The sequence below is a fragment of the Pinus tabuliformis genome, chromosome 1_2 (genome assembly GCF_031772625.1).
Source record: "Pinus tabuliformis cultivar Carrire ecotype Pingquan chromosome 1_2, CPIR1, whole genome shotgun sequence".
NCBI classification, from domain to species: Eukaryota; Viridiplantae; Streptophyta; class Pinopsida; order Pinales; family Pinaceae; genus Pinus; species Pinus tabuliformis.
In genome coordinates, this window is record NC_142298.1 from 612,881,098 (window position 1) to 612,902,869 (window position 21,772).

At 36.1% G+C, this 21,772-nt stretch overlaps 1 pseudogene; it reads right to left on the reverse strand.

Moving 5' to 3' along the window:
- Positions 1-16,054, reverse strand: part of LOC149207127 (N-(5'-phosphoribosyl)anthranilate isomerase 1, chloroplastic-like) — a 67,216-nt pseudogene extending 51,162 nt beyond the window's left edge.
- Positions 16,055-21,772: the final 5,718 nt, after the last annotated feature.

Here is a 21,772-nt window from a genome sequence, read left to right on the forward strand (position 1 = left end):
AGTGATAGGTATGCATGAATAGTATGGAAAGCATGCCTTGTGAAGTCATTTTATGAAATTTACGTCATTGCAGTGATATTGGTTGTTATGATGCTACTGTATTGGCTGAAATAGAAGAGGAGATGTAAATCATCATAATGAGGTTGCAGCATTGGAATTTGGGGTAATTGCAGATCATCATACAGGTATTGTATGTTTGGCATGAAGGTATGTAAGTTAAGGACTGTTATATGCATTAGATTTATATGCATTAGGTTTATGTAAATGTCTTTTTATGTTATGGTTACATTCATGAAAGATGGTAGTTTATTAGTATAGTCATATGCACATGTGTCGAATAGTCATGAATGATAGTAACTTGTGGTTGTATGCATCGCTATTTTTGTTTATGTTAGATAAACTTGATGGTCATGTTATATGTTGTTGATTAGTATGCTATAGGTTAACTTGTTGTTGTTATATGTTAGTTAGCTTGACGATTATTGTTATAACATTAATAGCTTGATGGTATATGTATCATCCTAAATTGGATTGGACTATGCAGATGGTTGCTGGGCCACTAATTTTACATTATTATTATCACTTTTTAACATCTATTTCCTCCATTTCTACCATTCTTTATCATGTTATTTATCATAATCTATCATATAATTCCATTTTGTAGTTATTTATGCTCTTATGGCTAAATGCTATTTCTTCTCCTTTATTTTCAATAAATTAATTATTATTATGCATGATCTTACCAATGATGGTTTATTAATGAATTTGTTGTAACATCACTCATAATTTTAACTTCCAACACCTTTTCCAGATTGTAAATTTGATCTCCAGCTCATAATTAAATATTCCAACTCAGAAATTTGCTGGAATAAGAGATGACAGTTTTGTATTGGATGTGTCAGATAAATGAATGAGCATCTTGAAAATATGAAACCCAAGTTTTGTCTAGAATGGACTGAATTCGTTTTGTAATGAGCCATTTTCCAAAATTCGGTCTGTATTAAGAGAAACAGAAGGTTCTTTGAAAACAATTTTCTCGGATTTGTTTTTGTGGCCCTTTTCCAAATTCTTCCAGTTACAATACTAAATTCAACTTGTTCCTACTAAATGTTGATGGAAAGATCTTTCAAATATGATCTTGCTGATCAATTTGTTTTGTACAATCCAAATCTGTAATGGAAATAAGTTTGTAATCAACTTTGTTGTAACTTCCCTTTGCTCTCTGTGTATTTAAATGAAAATAGAGATCAAAGAGAAGAGAGGATAGTTAGGGGGATAATGGGGAGATAATTATGAGATAGGAGATGGACAATTATTAGATTGGATGTAGGAGAGGAGATAAGGCATGAGAGATGGAAGATGAAAAATTATTGAATTTGAGGAAAAGCTAAGAGCTTCATTATGTTGTAATTATTTCTCTCATATATTTTAATGAAGGAATTTATCCATTGAGTTCTACATCTATGATTTTTAATATGACCTAAGTTATTTTTCAAGGTGGAACTAATTCTTGGGCAGTTGGGCCCACTACCTTGGATGAGGTACTGCCTTGAGCATGTAAATTAGTGTAGTTATGTGTTTGTTTATTTGAATTTCAATTATCATTCCTTAAAGTAGATTTCCTTTCTTTTAACGAATTTGTTGTTTGCTGCATTTTCCAGGTTTGTTATTTTAGCCAATTTCTAGATTTCATTTAATTTACTGTTGTAGATTAGCATTTGAACTATGTTGGGTGCAATAGATTAAATTTCCAATTCAGCAATGTGTGGTTTAATTTAGCAATGATTCAAGTTGTGTGATTAGCATAATTGTTTTTCCTCTCATTTACTTTATTCTTTTTAATTTTAGTTTTATTATTCAAGTCTTACATTTTATTTCTCATTGAATGAGCTTGATAGTATAGAACACAATCATATAGAACTAGTGTTAGCTGTTGGTATTGTTATGCATATATTTTGCGATTTCCTTGAAATAAAAAGATGCTCCTTGGGTTGATAACTAATGTCTAGGTGATTATTTTTTTATTTTTTTATTTATTAAGAAATTAGTTTTACCCAAAATTTTGGCGTCGTTGCTCGGGAGACAGTAAAATTTCACTACCACACTAATATCTGGTTGTAGATGCATACCTAACTTCGTGAGATCTGGATACTGAAGATGGAAGGCAAGAAACTACATGCACACGTTGGGGAACTAGTGATGGGTTTACCCTCAGTAGTCAGGCTTATGTCATATAGCATGTACTTGTAGAAGTAGGAATTTTAGAGGTACAATTTTGAAAAAAAATTCATAATTCCACTCAAGTGGTGATGTAAGCACCACCCATTTCACTAACCAATTGACAGGAACATTTGAATAAGGAGCCTCGAAACAACACATGAAAAACACCTTCTATTATTGGAAGAAATGGATCACAGTGCAACTTTTCAATTCCCTATCAAAGATTTAGGAGGAGTGACACAAATGCACATTATTCCCCCATCTTCTCTACCAAATTTTCATGGTTTGGAAAATGAAGATCCAAATACATTTTTATTTGATTTTGAAGTACTTTGTAGAGGACATGATTATTGTACTAATGATCAAAGGTTGAAAGTGTTTCCTCTTACTCTAAAAGGAGCAGCTCTCCGATGGTTCATGTGCCTTTGTGGGAACTGCATCCAAACATGGGAGGACATGAGGAATGTATTCTTGAAGAAGTACCAAGAGTATTGCAAGGCCAGTGAAGATATTTTCAGTATGATACAAGGGAAAGATGAAAGCTTGGAGGACTATGTAGAGAGACTTCAATACAACATTCAAAAATCAAAGCATAAGTATTTGGAAAAATAGATCTTAAAAACACTCCTTAAAGGAATCAAAGATGATTTCTTAGAAATTGATGCTGGAGCATTGACTGGAAACTATCATTGTATTTTAGTAGACATAGGGGTTCTTGTGTTTTTAAGGAAGTTGGATTCTTATGTATGTAATTATTAATGTTCTGAGTGGTTAAAGTATGAATTAATTAGATAAGTGTGAGGATATTTGTAAATGGTCTCAAGTGTAGGAGAACATGAGTGATTAATGATGATGGGAGAGTTGGAAATCAATTGTAACTCTTATAGGCCTCATAATTCGAGGAACTAGAGAGGACTCTTAGGGATAAATAGGAGTTGAAAGTGGACTTAGAAAATATTGAGGATTTAGTTCAGCAGATTAAGGATCTGAACTAGAATTAGTTCAACAAAACCGTTTTGTATAAAGGTAAGTCTAAAAGGCGAGAACAAGTTAGTCAGTCGATAGTTAGTCAGTAGCTAGAAAGTAGCTAGTGAGTCCAAGAGTCATATTGTAAGCCTACGGGCAAAAGAAGAAAGGCCACTAATCAGAAAATCAGGCCAAGGAGAGAGACTCTTATGTAAATAATTGTTTATTAATACAAACAACTCGATTAAGAGTTTTTACATTATGTACTGTGTAATTGAATTGTAATCTGTGTGTGGTTAGAGTGATTCTCCGTAACTTATGTTGTAGGTGCAGAACAAAGACGAAATAAAGAGAATCATAACATAACAACTTCCAACTGTAGTTGGCTAGAAGTTGTTGAGGCAGCTCCATGGTTGCGATTGTGGGTAGAGTTGTCTTAGAGATAACAATTCCAGCAAAAGGAGTGTTGGGTAGAATTGTTAGTGAGCAAGAGGTTCAAGGAGAGAACCATGGAGTTGTGTTATGGCTTTGTACAAATGAAAAGTATAGAAGAAAGCCTTTAGTGTTATAGAGAAGGTGGAAGAGCATAAAAGCACAAATGGAGTTAAATTAAGGAGAGAGTTGTGGCAGAACGGCGAAGCACTGGAACCCTGAAGGAAGTGAAACCATAGAAAGTTATTGAAGAAATAGCGGAAAAAAAAAAAAGTAAAGGGATGTAGGGATAAAAGAGGAAAAATTCCCTTGATCGTGGTTGAAGTCTTGCAATTGATCTCAACCGTCGATCATAGAAGTCAACACTTACGTCATAGTCAACTATGGCAGTTGAGAGGCTGATAACCCATGTGCTAGTTGAAGGCTCTAAAGGCCTCATCATCCAACGAATATCGGGTCGTAAGTTGATCGAGATTTAACTATAAGGGCGGACCTGAGTTTTTATAGATAAAGGGTTTATAATTCCCATCAAGTCTGAAAAGGTGTTAAACCTTGCGTAAGTGTTCCACTCGACATCATTGCAGGCCGTCGGATCAAGCGGATCTTTATCAACGGTCATAAAGCGTCGAGCTAGCTTTTTTATCGGGAAAAGACATCAGTTGTCAGATCGAGGACAAGATCGACGATAGAGATAGATCACGATAAAGAATTATGGAGAGTGGACCCGAGAAAGTTATAGGCGGAGCTTTAACTTATTTGAAGTCCATCAATGTTGTTGCATGTCGCATGTGAGAGGCGATGAAAGAACATGAAGGTTTGATGCGATATTGTGACAGCCATTGATCTAGTGAATGAAATCAATGGTGGGGAAGGCTTTCGCATATCGCAAGGCAAGAGCTCTAAAGGCATAATCTATTGAGTTATAAGGTTTCACAAAAGGATTAACCAAGGTTGCCATAAAGGGTGAAGGGTTGAGTATAGAGTCCCGATAGAAGGATTAACAAAGGTTTAGACTATAGAAAGCCTAAAGAAATGTTTCTGCATGAGGTTTAATTGAAGGGGCCTTAATCTTAGTTTATGAAGGTTTGACCAAGTCAGGTCATAGTAATTCCTGGGCGTTGAAGCCCCGAAAATCGGGTGTACAACAAGGGGGATAGCCACCCGGTCCGAACCTTGGTTAGCAGCACCTTTTCCATTTGGTATAGTGGGTCCGACTAGGGATATGGGACCAGTTTCCCAATTTATGTGTGTGTGTGTGATGGACTGATATTTCTCTTTCTAACAATTTCTAAATGGAATACTTCTACTCTAATTCTAATCTAATAATATAAAAATTTTATTCTAATAAGCAGAAATATCAAAGTCTACATTAACCCGGGGTGTAACCTTTCTTTTATGCGATCTAAAAGGATTTCAAATAACAACTGGTAAAAAAGATCATTCAATTGTTATGAGAAAAGAGTTCAATAAAGATGAACCACTTCGTATAAAAATCTAGATGAAACAGTTGTGAGAAATATATCGCATAATAAGCTACTCATACATCAAGCATAAATAAATAGCTATCACCGTACAAAAGTGCCAAATGATAACTCAGGCATTCATACATCAATATATAAATAACTGAACATGAAAATCACTTTAACACAAGGGCAGAAATAGTTAAGAGATAGAAGTACCATTTATAACTAGTCCTACTCATGAGCTTCAAGTGATAACGGTTTATCTCTTCTTGATATAACATCCACTAAGAGTACAAAAGTGCAACATCAGTAGCAGATATCAAATGCAAATATAAATCAATCATATTCAATTCATTCATCAAAACCTCCTCAGAGGGTACAGAAGTGCATGTTCTGGGGATAAGTTTTTGACAAATTTCAGGACTCTTCTCTAAATGCATGAGAAGGGTTTAAATACTACTAACTAAATCTAAAGATAAATTATTACAAAAATGTAGGATGCGGTTTAAATGACTATCCCTATTTCAGGAAAATAGAACACAATTAAAACTACTTTTGTATCTGCTCCTTAAAATCGCATGCATTCAGCATCTGTTTGAGAAGAGTCAGCTGGCTGACTTCCGATTTTAGCTGAGCTGAGAAAACAGAATCGGCGAGAGCTGGTGCCATCTTCTCGGTAGAATTGATGATGCACTTGAGAGTCATCCATTGGCTATGTGGCTTTAATAAGTATGCCCAGTAATAATTCCAGTTCAACTTGGTTAACCCTTGGATTGCTTGTGCCTTTTCTTGAGCTTTCTGCCTCCAATCGGTCTCTATCGTTGCTTTCCTGCAATTTTCGGGGCTTGTAGGTGACTGAGTAATTTGAAGCTTTCCTTTTTTAGAAATTTTTCTCAGCGATCGAAAACTGTCTCCATTTCTTGATCCGGGTTTCCTTGGTACATTTTTTGCCTTTTGCGCTTTTTCCTCTTAGGCGATATAAAGTTCAAATTCTGTAAAAATAATGATTCCGTAAGCTCTTGACCCTGAGTCTTAAACTATCTATTTCTGATACCAATGTTGTCTAGTATCCACTTCACTATGTCCGTGTATGGGAGAATTTTGGGCCTTGCTGCTATCCAGTGCAAGAATGAGCAAGCTAGCTCTGTGATGGATGCCTCAGAAGGACTATGTGAGCCCGCAGTGGCAGTAACTTCCATTACTTTGGGATTCTCCTCTTCAAGCAGATTATACATACCTTCCCATGTAGCAATTCCTGCGTCTCTGTTACAAGCCGTGTCTGTATACAAGGGTGCCATTTCTTTTTCTTTAGAGCTCGGACCTTTGCTTTTCTTTCCCTTTTTATCCTGCGTATTTCTTTGTATCATTCTCTGTTCTCCGTTCTTGCAATTCACAAGCGAAGTAAAAATATTTATAAGGCAGGGTGATGAGAAAGTTTTAAATGCCAAAGATAGATAAAGTATACCACTTTACGTGAGATGATTTTTCGATAAACACAAAACCATATTCCTTTAATAACTGGCAACTAACTCATTTATTAGCATTAAAGCGCATAACCAGGTGTCAGTTTATGGAAAATACCTTTTTGAACCACGCACCCAAAAGATCTGCGATGAAGCGATTTTGCGATTTGCTTCGCAATATCGCAGATCGGAACATCACAGAATGATAACATCACTGAGTTGATCACTCGTGACATCGCATTATCGCATTGTCACTGATATCGCGAAATCACAATATCGCAATATCGCAGATCGCAGGAACGTAATATATGACAGTCTTCGATAACCTATTTTTTGCAAAATGCAATTTGCGATTGGCCTCATCGTATACCGGAAAATTAAAGTGTTCCAATGTAAGTTGTGCTTGATGTATGCGATGCGATATTTGTTTATTATCGTGTATCGCAATCTCACAATGTTGGAATTCAGCTTGCAAGGTGGTATCTTGTCATCTTTTTGCAATGCGATATTTCCTAAGGAAAGATTTTGTCTTACCTTATCATAAAACTTAGATTTTTATATTTTTCAAGGCGGTTTTCCTAAGCTTATGGTGGTAAGTTTTATTCGAAAAGGAAATTTAAGCACTACGTTGATTTTTTAAATTTTTAACTAAGGGTCCACACTTATTTAGTATTAGGAATAACACTAAATAAGAAGGGGGGTTGTTTCTGGCCACAACAATTGGTGATTCACTTGGAAGAACCAATTATCTCTGCTGCTCTTTTGAATTTTCAAAATTTCCAAAATAGACAATTTTCCAAAAAATTAAACTTTACTATAGAAAGACTAAGTACATTATGCTTTTGCCTATCAATGATATTTTGTTTCTTCTTTTTCCCAACTTTGATTATTTACTTCCTCAATCCAGTCCTTGTATCTACATCAATCATTACTTGGTTTATAAATATAAAAACAAAGTCTTCTCTGTAAATCAGTTTTAAATATGCTCATTTGTCGTAGGTAGAGCCTCTGCTGCTAGCAAGTGTTTATAGCTTCGACAGGGTTACCTATTATCCAGCAATGATCGTGTATCCTACTTAGAGAAATTTACAACTTTTCAAAGAAAAATCCATTTCCACACTTTTTGCTTTCATCTTATTTTTTATCATTAAAGAATAATGTCTTGGTTTGGTAGCCAATTCATGACACAGTCATTCACTGATTTATAACTTTGCTGAACAAGCTGGCTCGTGATGAGACCCCTTGTCTTTTGATTGCAACAATCTTGAGTCATTGCCCTGTTGTGGTATGTAGTATTGGGCAAAGTCAGCAAGCTATACATCTATGATCATGATAAGTCGGCTCATGATGAGACCTCTTATTCTCTAAGTTAAAGTGTATCTTTGGTTCATTCTCTGAATATTGTAGTTTCCAAAGTAGGGAGGAAGTCATTGTTTCCTTAAGACAACTTTGGGCAACAATGATAGAGTTTTTGGAAAGAGCCTTTCTATAGAGAGCCTTCATTTTTTTGTTATTGATACCTTTCATTTGACTTAAATAAAACAATTTCTAACTAAAGGTGGCTTTTCATCAAAATTTATAAAGTCAAAACTAATATCGTTTCTAGGCCTATAGTCTTTAACTGTATCTTTCAATAGTAATGATTAATTTTTCAGAAAGGATTCTATTTATACAAGTGAAAAAACAAAATCCAGAAGAAAATTTGTGTCTTTTTCGTGAATCTCAAATGTAACCATTTACAACTGATTTATGGAAAGAAAAACAACTACTCTACAAGAATGGAAGAATGATCTTCTATGGAAAATATTTTTTGAGTATCTGACCATTAACAGGTAGAGAATCTCTTTTCCCCGTTAAATCTTGTAACATGAAAGTAGACGGACCTATGACTTATATGATTTGAAAAGTACCAAGCCACATTCTTTTAAATTTTGTATGTTTCCCCTTTCCCTCATGAGACTTGTCCCATTTTAAAACTGGGTCTCGCATATGAAAAGCTTTTTTGGATATCATATTGGAATCAAAAGAGGCTTTCACCAATGCTTGATGATGAGAATAAGTAATCTTAGCCCGTTCTCGTTGTTCTTCTAGATTAATTAATTCCAGCTGCCTTAGTTGTAGGGAAGAAGTTGGTGCTTCATCAATATATTGAACTGAGGCTAAAGAGGGAATTGCGAGATGTGTTGGAAGAACCACTTCTTTTCCATAATCTAAATTAAAGGGAGAAGTGCCGAAAGAGGCTTTCTACGTTATTCGATCTGCCCATAAAGCATATATTAAAGACTTATGCCAATTTTTATGATTTTGGTCAATGGTTTGCTTAATGATTCTGATTAAGTTCTTATTTGTAGATTCAGCTAACCCATTCCCTTGTGGGTAATAATTGGCAGAGTATTTAAGCATGAAACCCCTTTTGAGTGAAAATTCAGTCATTGCATTACCAAAAAAATATGATGCATTAGCAAACATTAAAGCGGAAGGCAATCCAAACCTGGTGATTATGAACTGATCTATGAATTCAATGATATTTTCAGCGTTAGCCGTCTTGAGTGGGACTGTCTCTACCCATTTAGTAAAGTAATCTGTCGTTGTAAGAATATACCTATGCTATGTAGAAGAGTGAGGAATGATCTCACCTATTATGTCCAATCCCCACTGATAAAAAGGTTGTTCAATGGTAACTAGTTGCAGTGGCAAGGATGGTTTCCTTTGTCTCCCAGCAGCAGTTTGATAGACTTGACATTTCGTTACGTAGTTATGTGCGTCTTTGAATAATGTGGGCCAGTAATAGGCTGTGCATAAAATTTTGTGAGCAGTTGCATCTCCAGCATAGTGTCTGCCTGCTAGCCAATCGTGGAGTTCCTGGAAGACTTTTTCAGCTTCAGCTTTCTCAAGACATCTAAGAAGAACAGAATCATAATTTATTCTAAAAAGAACGTCATTCATGAGTTGATATTGTTTGGCTTTTAACCTTAGGGCTCTTTTCTTGGTATGATCGAGGTTTGGAGGAGCATATCCATTCTTTAGATAATAAATAATATCAGCATATAATGACTCAACATCTTTTAGGCTTACCTCATACACTTGTACCTCTGCAGATGGATTTTCGGACATTAGCGATGCTCCTGCCAGCATTTTGCAAAATCCTTGACCTTTTACAATACTTGCTGGTTTGAATTCTACGTCATATTCCTGTAAGGAAGTAACCCAATTGGCCCTGTTCTCACCCACATCCTTCTGTACTAGAAGATTTCTTATCATTGGAAACGGTACTATGATTTTGGTATGTGTTTTGAGTAAAAAGGTCTGAAATATTTAATTGCTTTGAAAACCGCATAAGCTTGTTTCTCCACATCTGAATAATTCAACTCAACTCCTTGTAAATTGGAACTGAAAAAAGAAATTGGGGCTTCCGCCTTTTCTTGATTTCCTTGAGTGAGTATCGCAGCATATGAACTACCTGAGGCAAATGTATACAAAATAAAAGGATCGGAAAAATTTGGAGTTGCTAAAGATGGAGCATTGATAATTGCTTGTTTGATCAGATTGAATGCCTCATGTTCGTCATGGCCCCATTTAAAATTTGCATTATTTATAATCATTGCTTGTAAAGGAGATACAACTCTTGAAAAGTCTGGAACAAATCTCTTTACAAAGTTAATCTGGACAAGGAAAGATTGCATGGCTTTCTTGTTGTGAGGTAGGGGTACTGCGGAAATTTCCTTGATTCTGTCAGGATCTATGTGAATTCCAGATTTTGACACTATGAACTCTAGAAGATTCCCTTCACTTAATGCGAAAAAGGATTTTTTCGGGTTAAGTGAAATCCCATACCTTAAACAACGTTGGAAGATTTGTTTTAAATCTATGAGATGATCATTTCGTTTCTTGGAAAACACGGTTATATCATCCAAATAGATTACCACTGATTTATTAACTAACCCCTTGAATGCGATGTCCATGGCTCTCTGAAATGTGGCACCTACGTTAATCAATCCAAATGGCATATTTTGATAAGCATATGTACCCCATTTAGTTCTAAATGTAGTTTTTAATTGATCATCGGGATGTACCAACACTTGATTGTATCCTGAGAATCCATCCAAGAATGACATTAATTCTGAGCCCGCAACTGCTTGTTGTATTTGTTCCATGGGGGGCAAAGGAAAATTATCCTTTTGGCAGGCTTTGTTACGGTTTCGAAAGTCAATGCAGATTCTAATATCTCCATTTTTCTTTCTAACAGGTACCATATTGGAGACCCATTTAGAATGTCTAACGAGAAAAATTATTTTGGCTTTCAATAACTTATTGAGTTCAGTTTTAATTTGATTTTCTAAATTTGGATGGAACTTTCTCCACTTTTGTTAGATAGGTTTTTCATTATCAATTATTGGGATAGTACGTTGGATGATGGAGGTGTCGTATGCTTTGAGTTCGTCTTAATTCCAAGCAAAGACACTTTTGTATTGTTTGAAGAGATGGATATATGCTAATTTTTCTTCAGGGGCTAGGCCAAGGCCTAGGTTAATATTTTGCGGTTTGGCATCAGTTCCTAGATTTACTAATTCATAATTCAAAGTTGAACTTTGGAGTTTTGAATTGGTAAATCTTTTGAATCGATCTTTCAAATCATAAAGGTCTTCTAATTTGACTACTGATTTAGGTATAGCATTGTTAGTACTATCCTGTTGCAATTGTTGGCCATGTTGGTCTTCTTCAATTATTTGATTGGTGTAGGATCCTTCAGATGTGAGAAAACACATGATATCAGGATCGTCATTGAAGATCCTCCAATTGGTAATGTTATCATGAATAGATGGTCTAAAAATTAACTCAATTGAAAATTGGTCAGGGCTAAAATCTTCTGAAGGAATGAGCTTGGAAGCCACGTTGGCTAAGAGGTATGCGCTAGCATTATGGAGTCTGGGAATTGATGGAATATTAAATGCTATAAAGTGTTCGATCAGATCTTGAACTAAATATTGGTAATGCTCTAAATGACCTGATAAACAATGTATAGTATTACGTACCTGTCTGATTACAATTTCTGAATCTTCGAAAACTTGCAGGTATTTGACGTCTAATCCGATTGCTTTTTATAACCCTTGGATTAGAGCCTCGTATTATGGGGTATTGTTGGTTCACTCTAATTTGATTCTGTAAGTTAGAATAGTTTTATCTCCATCTGGGTTTACTAACACGCATCCTGCTCATGCTCCTTCGTTAGACTTAGAACCATCAAAAAATAATTTCCAAAACAAAGATTTATTTACAGGACTATATATAAAATTAATGCATTTAGAACTATCTGTTTAAGAGAAATTTTCTACTTGAGATAAAGCAAAATGTTCTAAGGTGAAGTATGAGCATTAAAATTTCCTAGGAAAGAATCTACTGAATAGTTTCCAATGATGTTAGAATTATATGCTACTGGTTCATTTTCTCCCTCGAGTTCTGTTACTATGTATTTCTGATGTTTTTCCCACTCAACTTTTATCTAATTTGGTTTACCATTGTAAGGGAGCCACATGCGGGACCAGTCAGTTGGAAAGTATCCATGAAGTTTTTCTAACCAATCTCTGCTAATAATTAAGCCATAAAATTCCAGAATATCAGCAACTAAAATGTCGATAACTTGACATACCTTTGGGTTGGATGACAACCTTATGGTAACCTGATTTAATTCGCCAATCACTTCGAATTGCGATCGATCTAGCTAAACTATGCGCACAACGGATTTCTGTGGTTGAACATTCAGTTTTGCACATATTGATCTTGGTAAAATATTCGATGAAGCTCCAGAATCTACTAAGAAATTATGCACGTTTTTATTGAAAATTTCATAAGGAGAAATGGGGGAGTATGTGATCTCGATCTTCCTCCAATTAATGCGATATCATTTGGATCAAATTTATTAATCACATTAGTTAGAGGTCTTCCCATATCATGGGAAGCTTGAGAGATTACACGGCTGGTAAAGGTGCAACTGGTACAACATGTAATTCTTTCAAAAGTACTTTTTGCTGGTGTTTTAACTTGCTCAATTCAAAAAGAGTGATATTGGCCCTAGTCTTTTTCATGTCTTCTATGATATTATACTCCATCTCATCTGAGACGATTAGCGTTTTAGATGGAGTTGATGTGTCTGTTTGGACTGGGCTAGTTTGAGTCACTTTAGGTGATGTTTTCTTGGCTGTGACTTTATCCTTAGTCATCGAGCTTGTGCTCTTTGGCATAGGTGTAGGTTGAGGAGGATCAAGTTGATTTCTGCTGTGAGTACTAACCGGGAATGCCTCTTGATCCTCTTCATCTAGGAGGATGAAATACCACATACCTTGTAACTCTACAACTTCTTCTTCATCGGTATGTTCTTCAGTAGCGTTTTCCTCTTCCTCTTCTTCTGATTCAACATTTGTAATAGCATTAGGAGGTTTGGAATAGGTTTAAGGATTTCTTTTAAAAGGCCTGTATGGCTTTTTAGAAGAAATTTCTGCCACTTGTTTCTTAATGTCGACCATCTCATTAGACATGGTCTTCAAAACTTTTGTAATCTTTCTAAATCGAATGGATCTTTCGATTGTTTTTTCTTGGGATCTTCTTTGAAATAAACCTTCTTATATTTTCGTTCCTCTATCATGTTTTTCTTTTCTAGGGCCATAATACGCTTCTCTACTTCTTTTTCTTCTTTCATATTTTCAACTAAGGTTGTTTTGTTAGCCCTATCAACAAAGATTGCTAAGTTTGATGGTAAAGCAGTAATGTACCATTCACTTCGCACTTCTTCACTAGGCTGAGAAGTAGTAGGAATTTTGTTTAAGATTTTATTGAAACGTAAATTGAAATCTTTGATAGGTTCTCTTGACTCGACCTTCAGGTTAGACAAGTCATTGATCAGTGTCGATGTAGACCTTTCATCACCAAACTTGGTCAGGAACTATTTTTGGAAGATGTCCCAACTAGTAATAGATCTAGATGGTAATGAGAAATACCATGATCCGGCTGTTCCTTGCAGAGTATAAGGAAAAAGTCGAACAACAACATCTTCGTTAACAACTCCATTGAGATTTATGGATAGCATAAAGTTATTTATATGTTCTTCTGCTAGCATGCATGCCTCAGGATTAAATTTAGGCAGCCATTTTTCAGGATGGGCTGGTAACTGACTCAAAGGTGCAGGCATTAAGACTGCCCCTAGGTTATTCCATGGAGATTGGGCCATCGCTGAACTACTAACAGAGGAAAGTGTAGAAGATGATCCCTGCAGTTGAGAAGATGAGGATATTATGATTCCAGATGGTTGAGAGGGAGTTGTGGGAGTTCCAGTAGGCTGACAGACAATGATATGAAGTGGAGGAGTGGATGGTTGACTTCGCTGTGAAGAGGTTGAGATGGATGATGATGATGAAAGAGTCTCGCTATCAGACCCTTTAGGAGACTTTCTTGCTCTTTTCCTAGTAGGTAGAGGTAATTCGGTTGGCTGAACACCAAACTTTTCGCTCTTTAACCTAGTAAGAGGATGAGCAGGGTTATATTGTGAAGTCACGATGCCTTGAGATTTATCAAATTTTTTAGGAGATATAGAAAATCGCTGAAGTTTGTGAATCAAAGATTCAACTTTAGGAGGTCCAATAGTAGATTGTTTTGAAATGTTAGGGTTTGTAGCAGCGGCTGTTGCTCTAGCGACTTCTGACTCTCGAATTAATTGCAACAGAGAATTCGGGGGAGATGGTGAGGGCGATTTACTCTCAGAATAGTATTTAGATTTAGATTTACTTGCCATTCACAATTTGAGGCCCTCCTAGCGCCAAATATGTTGAAGCCCTGAAAATCGGGTCTACAGCAAGGAGGATACCCACCCAGTCCGGACCTTGGTTAGAAGCTCCTTTTCTATTTGGTATAGTGGGTCCGACTGGGGATATGGGACCAATTTCCCAATTTATGTGTGTGTGTGATGGACTGATATTTCTCTTTCTAATAGTTTCTAAATGGAATACTTCTACTCTAATTCTAATCTAATAATATAAAAATTGTATTCTAATAAGCAGAAATAATTAAGTCTACAATAACCCAGGGTTTAGCCTTTCTTTTATGCGATCTAAAATGATTTCAAATAACAACTAGTAATAAAGATCATTCAACTGTTATGAGAAAATAATTCAATAAAGATGAACCACTTTCTATAAAATGTTAGACGAAAAAGTTGTGAGAAACATATCGCATAATAAGCTACTCATACATCAAGCATAAATAAATAGCTATCACCGTACAAAAGTGCCAAATGATAACTCAAGCATTCATACATCAATATATAAATAACTGAACATGAAAATCACTTTAACAGAAAGGCAGAAAGAGTTAAGAGATAGAAGTACCATTTATAACTAGTCCTACTCATGAGCTTCAAGCGATAACGATTTATCTCTTCTTGATCTAACATCCACTAAGAGTACAGAAGTGCAACATCAGTAGAAGATATCAAATGCAAATATCAATAAATCTTGTTCCATTCATTCATCAAAACCTCCTCAGAGGGTACAAAAGTGCATTTTCTGGGGATAAGTTTTTGACAAATTTCAGGACCCTTCTCTAAATGCATGAGAAGGGTTTAAATACTATTAACTAAATATAAAAATAAATTATTACAAAAATGTAGGAAGCGGTTTAAATGACCATCCTTATTTTAGGAAACTAGGACAAAATTAAAACTAAAATTGAATCTAAAATTAAAACTACTTCTGTATCTACTCCTTAAAATCGCATGCATTCAGCATCCGTTCGAGAAGAGTCGGCTGGCCGACTTCGGATTTTAGCTGAGCTGAGAAAACAAAATCGGTGAGAGCTGGCGCCATCTTCTTGGCAGAATTGATGATGCACTTGAGAGTCATCCATTGGCTATGTGGCTTTACTAAGTATGCACAGTAATAATCCCAGTTCAACTTAGTTAACCCTTGGATTGCTTGTGCCTTTTCTTGAGCTTTCTGCCTCCAATCGGTCTATATCGTTTCTTTCTTACAATTTTTGGGGCTTATAGGTGACTGAGCAATTTGAAGCTTTCCTTTTTTAGAATTTTTTCTTAGCAATGCACGATTAGCGCTAGACCCTAATCGCGCATCAGAAACTGTCTCCGTTTCTTGATCCGGGTTTCCTTGGTACATTTTTCGCCTTTTGTGATTTTTCTTTTTAGGTGATATAAAGTTCAAATTCCGTGAAAATAATTATTCCGTAAGCTCTTGACCCTGAGTCTTAAACTGTCTATTTCTGATACCAACGTTGTCTAGTATCCACTTCACTATGTCCGTGTATGGGAGAATTTTGGGCCTTGCTGCTATTCGGTGCAAGAATGAGCAAGCTAGCTCTATGATGGATGCCTCAGAAGAACTATGTGAGCCCAGTGGCAGTAACTTGCATTACTCTGGGATTCTCCTCTTCAAGCAGATTATACATACCTTCCCACGTAGCAATTCCCGTGTCTCTATTACAAGCCGTGTTTGCATACAAGAGCGCCATTTCTTTCTCTTCAGAGCTCGGAGCTTTTCTTTTCTTTCCCATTTTATCCTGCATATTGCTTTATATCATTCTCTATTCTCCATTCTTGCAATTCACAAGTGAAGTGAAAATAATGATAAGGCAAGGTGATGGGAAAGTTTTAAATGCCGAAGATAGATAAAGTATATCACCTTACATGAGATGATTTTTTGATAAGCACAAAACCATATTCCATTAATAACTGGAAACTAATTCATTTATTAGCATTAAAGCACATAACCAGGTGTCAGTTTATTGAAAATACTTTTTGAAACACGCATCCAAATATCTGCGATGAAGCGATTTTGCGATTTGCTTCGTAATATCACAAATCACAACATCGCAGAATCATAACATCACTGAGTTGATCGCTCATGACATCGCATTATCACATTGTCACTGATATTGCGAAATTGCAATATTGCAATATCGCAGATCGCAGGAATGTAATATATGACAATCTTTGTTAACTTGTTTTCTTCTAAATGCGATTTGTGATCGGCCTCATCACATATCGGCAAATTAAAGTGTTCCAATGTAAGTTGTGCTTGATGTATGCGATGCGATATTTGTTTATTAGCGCGTATTGCGATCTTGCAATGTTTGAATTCGGCTTGTAAGGTGGTATCCTGTCATATTTTTGCAATGCAATATTTCCTAAGGAAAGATTTTTTCTTACCTTATCATAAAACTTAGATTTTTAGATTTTTCAAGGGGATTTTCCTAAGCTTATGATGGTAAGCTTTATTTGAAAAGGAAATTTAAGCACTACTTTTATTTTTTAAATTTTTAACTAAGGGTCCCCACTTATTTAGTATTAGGAATAACACTAAATAAGAAGGGGGGTTGTTGCTCGCCACAACACTGGGATAGATAAGATTATGAATTTCTATATGCATACTATGGGTATAGTGGGTTTTTACCCTGCATCAAAGTGGTACCAGAGCTAGTTAAAGCTCTTTTTGATTAAAGCAGAATTGTGCAGAATACAAGTGTGATTGCAAAAGAAAGAGGAGATTAGGTTATTTGAATATGATAAGTAGAAGGCATGAGATAAGATGAGAGTAAGTGATACTCTTAAGAATAGATTTCAAAAGCATAAGGAAAACATAGTGATGTTTTTTTTTCTTGAGGAAAGTGGAGGTTCACTTGAATATGAAGAATGGATGGAGACTGCTTATGAAGCCATGCAGTATAGTGAACCTGAAGAATCGAGTTGAAGGTTGGATAGAGATGATAAGAGTGTTCTTAGAAGGAAGCTGAGAAGCAAGCTTTTAAAATCTTGGGAATGATCTTTGTTTTGAATATCATTGATATGCAGGTGATAGCAAAGGAAAGTGAGAACATTGCAGCAACCTAGAGCAAGGAGTGCTCAATTGGTTCCAGAGGAAAGAACTAGAGAAATGCTAAAAGACTGAGCTCAAACGAGAGAAGCTTAGTGAGGCATATGTAGCAGGAAGGAGACTTGTTACTGCAGAGGTAGTGTTGTAGCTCACAAATGCAATTCAACAAAGGATGTGGGTAGAATTGCTAAGCGATGAAGAAAGCTAGTAAGACTTTCTAAGTGAAAGAAGAGGTGGTCAGAACCTAGTATTTCATTTATGAGTGAAGTAAAAGAGTATAGTTGTGTTCTTAGAAGATGTAGATGAGTTGAAGCCTAGAAGGAGCAGAGAGAAGTGCTCAAAGAGGTTCCAGAGAATAGAGAACTAAGTGCTTGCCAAAAGATCAAGTACATAGGAAAGCTTGGTGAGGTAAGTGGCAACATGGAGGACTTTCTGTTGTAGAGGTTTTAATGAAGCTCATAGTAAATGAGTGAGGAACTCATGAAGATAGAGAAGAATATGACCACTGATAGTCATAACAGAGATGAGAGAGGTTCTAAGGAAGACCATAATAGAACAAAAGTGAAGAAGGAGGATGTCAAGGTAGATGGCAAGAGGATGAGTCAAGAGGAATGTGACAAGGAGATTACAGAGTTAAAAGAACAACTCGATGCATTAAGAAGGATACTAGAGGAAAAAAGCAATGAAGTGGTCTAAGTTACAGAGAAGACTATAGAAGAGGCAAGTGAAGATCCTGGTGGAAGAACTCAAAGAAGCTGAGTAAGAAATGGAAGTGTCCATTTGTGAACAAGAACAGGGTGAAGTTTTGGGTGAGGATGAATACTGGAGATCTATGGAAGATTTTATGAATTGTGTGAAGGATTCAGAACAGCAAAGAGATAGGATGACTGAAGCATCAAGTGAGTCCACAAGCTCTTATGTTTTTAAAACTGACAAGTTGTGTATGATTGCAGGTATTGCAGGAGAAAAGAAACCTTTTGAAGATGTCTTCAAAATAGATGAAGATCTAGAAGTAAAAGGTGACAAAGAAAATTTCTCAGAAGAGGAAGAATTTGACTGGATATATCAGGAAGAGTCTATGGAAGAGTCTATGGAAGAGTCTATCAAAGCTATCATAGAGATGGAATATGAGGATCTTATTCTAATGAAGAATGAAGGAATATTGTCTCAGAGAGGCAATCTAATGAATTTGATTAATGTTATTAATGAAGAAAAAATGCACGAGAATATTACTACAAATGATGAGACAAGGATAGCTCTAGAAGAAGAGTCACAGAGGGATAGCAAGGAAAATTGTATTGAAGAAGAAGAACATATACTGAAAGATGTTAGGAAAGAAGAAGTCTATGAAAAAGACTTAGCAAAGGGAAAAAGGACATCTGATGATTTGTCAATAAAAAAGGAAGGTATGGAAAATTGTGTGAAATTTCCAAATTCTATGCCAATTGAAATTATTGAGTTATATGGAAAATTAGACTTTCAAAGAAGGAAATTGCAAAAGCAGAGGATATATTCTTAGGAAAAATTGCAGAAAAAGGAAGACAAAGAAATTGTCATGAATGACAATCGTAAGGAAAAGGATATGGTAACGAAATTTTAGAAAATTGACATTACAAAAGGAGTTCATTATTGTAAACCAAAGTAGAGAGATATGATTGAAGAAGATGTTATGGAGGAGAGACTAGCCGACGGTCTCATGAATTCTTTTGAGAATTCAAATCAGCATACTGATGTGATGATGGAGAAGGAGAAATCAGAGCAGCATACTGATGTGTTGCGAAAGTAAGAAGAGACACTCAGGCCTTATGTTTTTTATTTTAATAATTGTTTTATGAGTATAGGTTTAGCTGGAGATGCTGGAGAAAGTTTGGCACGGATGGGCAGCCAAATAAAAACGAAAGAGGAAGATTCTATGGGAGTATTTAATTCATGGAACAGAGATGTTAGATTACTGGAGAGAATGATGGAAATCTAGGATTAAATGCAGAAAGAGATAATCATGAAAGTGGGTAAGGATGAAAGGGTGGATGTAAGAATCTGACAACTTCAAAGAGAAGATAATAAACATCAATTTGAAGAGTTAGTGGACAGAAAAAACAACCTGAAGCAGAGAGAAAGAGGTAGCACTAAATGGCAGAATATGGACCAACCCAAGGACATGCTAGAGATGGAGATTGAAGAGTTGTGGCAGTTAATGACGAAGCAGTCCATATGGAGGAGATTGATAGCATCAGGAAGAATGATCAATCAGAACATGAAACTGATTGACAAGGAGAGGAATATGAAATAGAATACAACTGACATACAACAACAGCAAAGGTGTAGAGCATTCAGACAACTACAAACTAAAGTTTAGGACCTTGGATGTTTCCTATCAACACATGAAGACACACGATTAGGAGATCATGAATGTTTTCTACTTTGGGAGTCGGATGTAGGAGAATTGATTCGAAACTATCATTGTATTTTAGTAGACATAGGGGGTCTTGTGTTTTCAAAGGAAGTTGCATTCCTATGTATGTAATTATTAATGTTTTGAGTGGTTAAAGTAGGAATTAATTAGATAACTGTGAGGATATTTGTAAATGGTCTCAAGTGTAGGAGAATATGAGTGATTAATGATGATGAGAGAGTTGGAAATCAATTGTAACTCTTATACGTCTCATGATTCAAGGAACTAGAGAGGACTCTTAGGGATAATTAGGAGCTAAAAGTGGACTTAGAGACTAATGAGGAGTTAGTTTAGCATATTAAGGATCTGAACTAGAATTAGTTCAACATAACCTTTTTGTATAAAAGTAAACCTAAAAGGTGAGAACAAGTTATTGAGTCAGTAGTTAGTCAGTAGCTAGAGAGTAGCTAGTGAGTCAAAGAGTTAGATTGTAAGCCCATGGGTAGGAGAAGAAAGGCCACTGATTAGAAAACCAGGCCAAGGAGAGAGAATATTATGTAAATACTTGTTTCTTAATACAAGGAACTCGATTCAAAATTTGTACAATGTGTACTGTGTAATTGAATTGTAATCTGTGTGTGACTAGAGTGATTCTGCATAACTTATGTTGTAGGTGCAAAATAGAGACGAAATACAGAGAAGTGTAACGGAACAACTTCCAACTTTGGTTGGGTAGAAGTTGTTGAGGTAGCTCCATAGTTGCGATTGTGGGTAGAGTTGTCTTAAAGATAACAATTCCAGCAAAAGGAGTGTTGGGTAGAATTGTTAGTCAGCAAGAGGTTCAAGGAGAGAACCATAGAGTTGTGTTACGGCTTTGTACACATGGATAGTATAGAAGAAATACTTTAGTGCTACAGAGAAGGTGGAGGATCATAAAGGCACGAATGGAGTTAAATTAAGGGGGGGATTTTTGGTAAAATGATGAAGGACTGGAACCCTAAAGGAAGCGAAACCGAATAAAGTTATTGAAGAAACGACAGAAAAAACCAAGGTAAATGGCTGCAGGGATAGAAGAGGACAAATTCGCTTGATCATGGTTGAAGTCCCACAATTAATCTAAACCATTGGTCATAGAAGTCAACACTTACGTCATAGTCAACTATGGGGGTTGAGAGGTTGATAACCCATGTGCTAGTTAAAGGCCCACAGATCATAGGATCTAAAGGCCCAGTCATCCAACGGATATCAAGCCGTAAGTTGATCGAGCTTTCACTGTAAGGGTGGACCTGAAATTTTATAGATTTAGGGTTTATAATTCCCATCGGGTCCGAAAAGGTGTTAAACCTCGCGTAAGTGTTCCACCCAACATCACTGTGGACCGTCGGTTCAAGTCAATCTTGATTAACGGTCATAAAGTGTCAGGCTAGTTTTTTAATCGGGAAAATACATCAGCCATCAGATCAAGGACAAGATCAACGGTGGAGAAATATTGTGATAAATAATTGTGGAGAGCGGACTCGAGGAAGTTATAGGCGCAACTTTAAGTTATTTGAAGTCTGTTTGTGTTGTCACGTGTCGCATGTGAGAGGCGATGAAAGCAAATGAAGGTTTGATGCGATATTACAACACCCATTGATCTGGTGAATGAAATCAATGGTGGGGAAGGTTGTCGCATATCGCAAGTCATGAGCTTCGAAGGCATACTCTATTGAGTTATAAGGTTTCACGAAAGGATTAACCAAGCTTACCATAAGCGGTGAAGGCTTGAGTGTAGAGTCCCGATAGAAGGATTAACAGAGGTTTAGACTATAGAAAGTCTAAAGAAATGTTTCCACATGAGGTTTAAATGAAGGGGACTTAACCTTAGTTTATGAAGGTTTGACCAATTCAGGTCATAGTAATTTCTAGCACAGATAAGATTATGCATTTCTATATGCATACTATGGGTATAGCGGGTTTTTACCC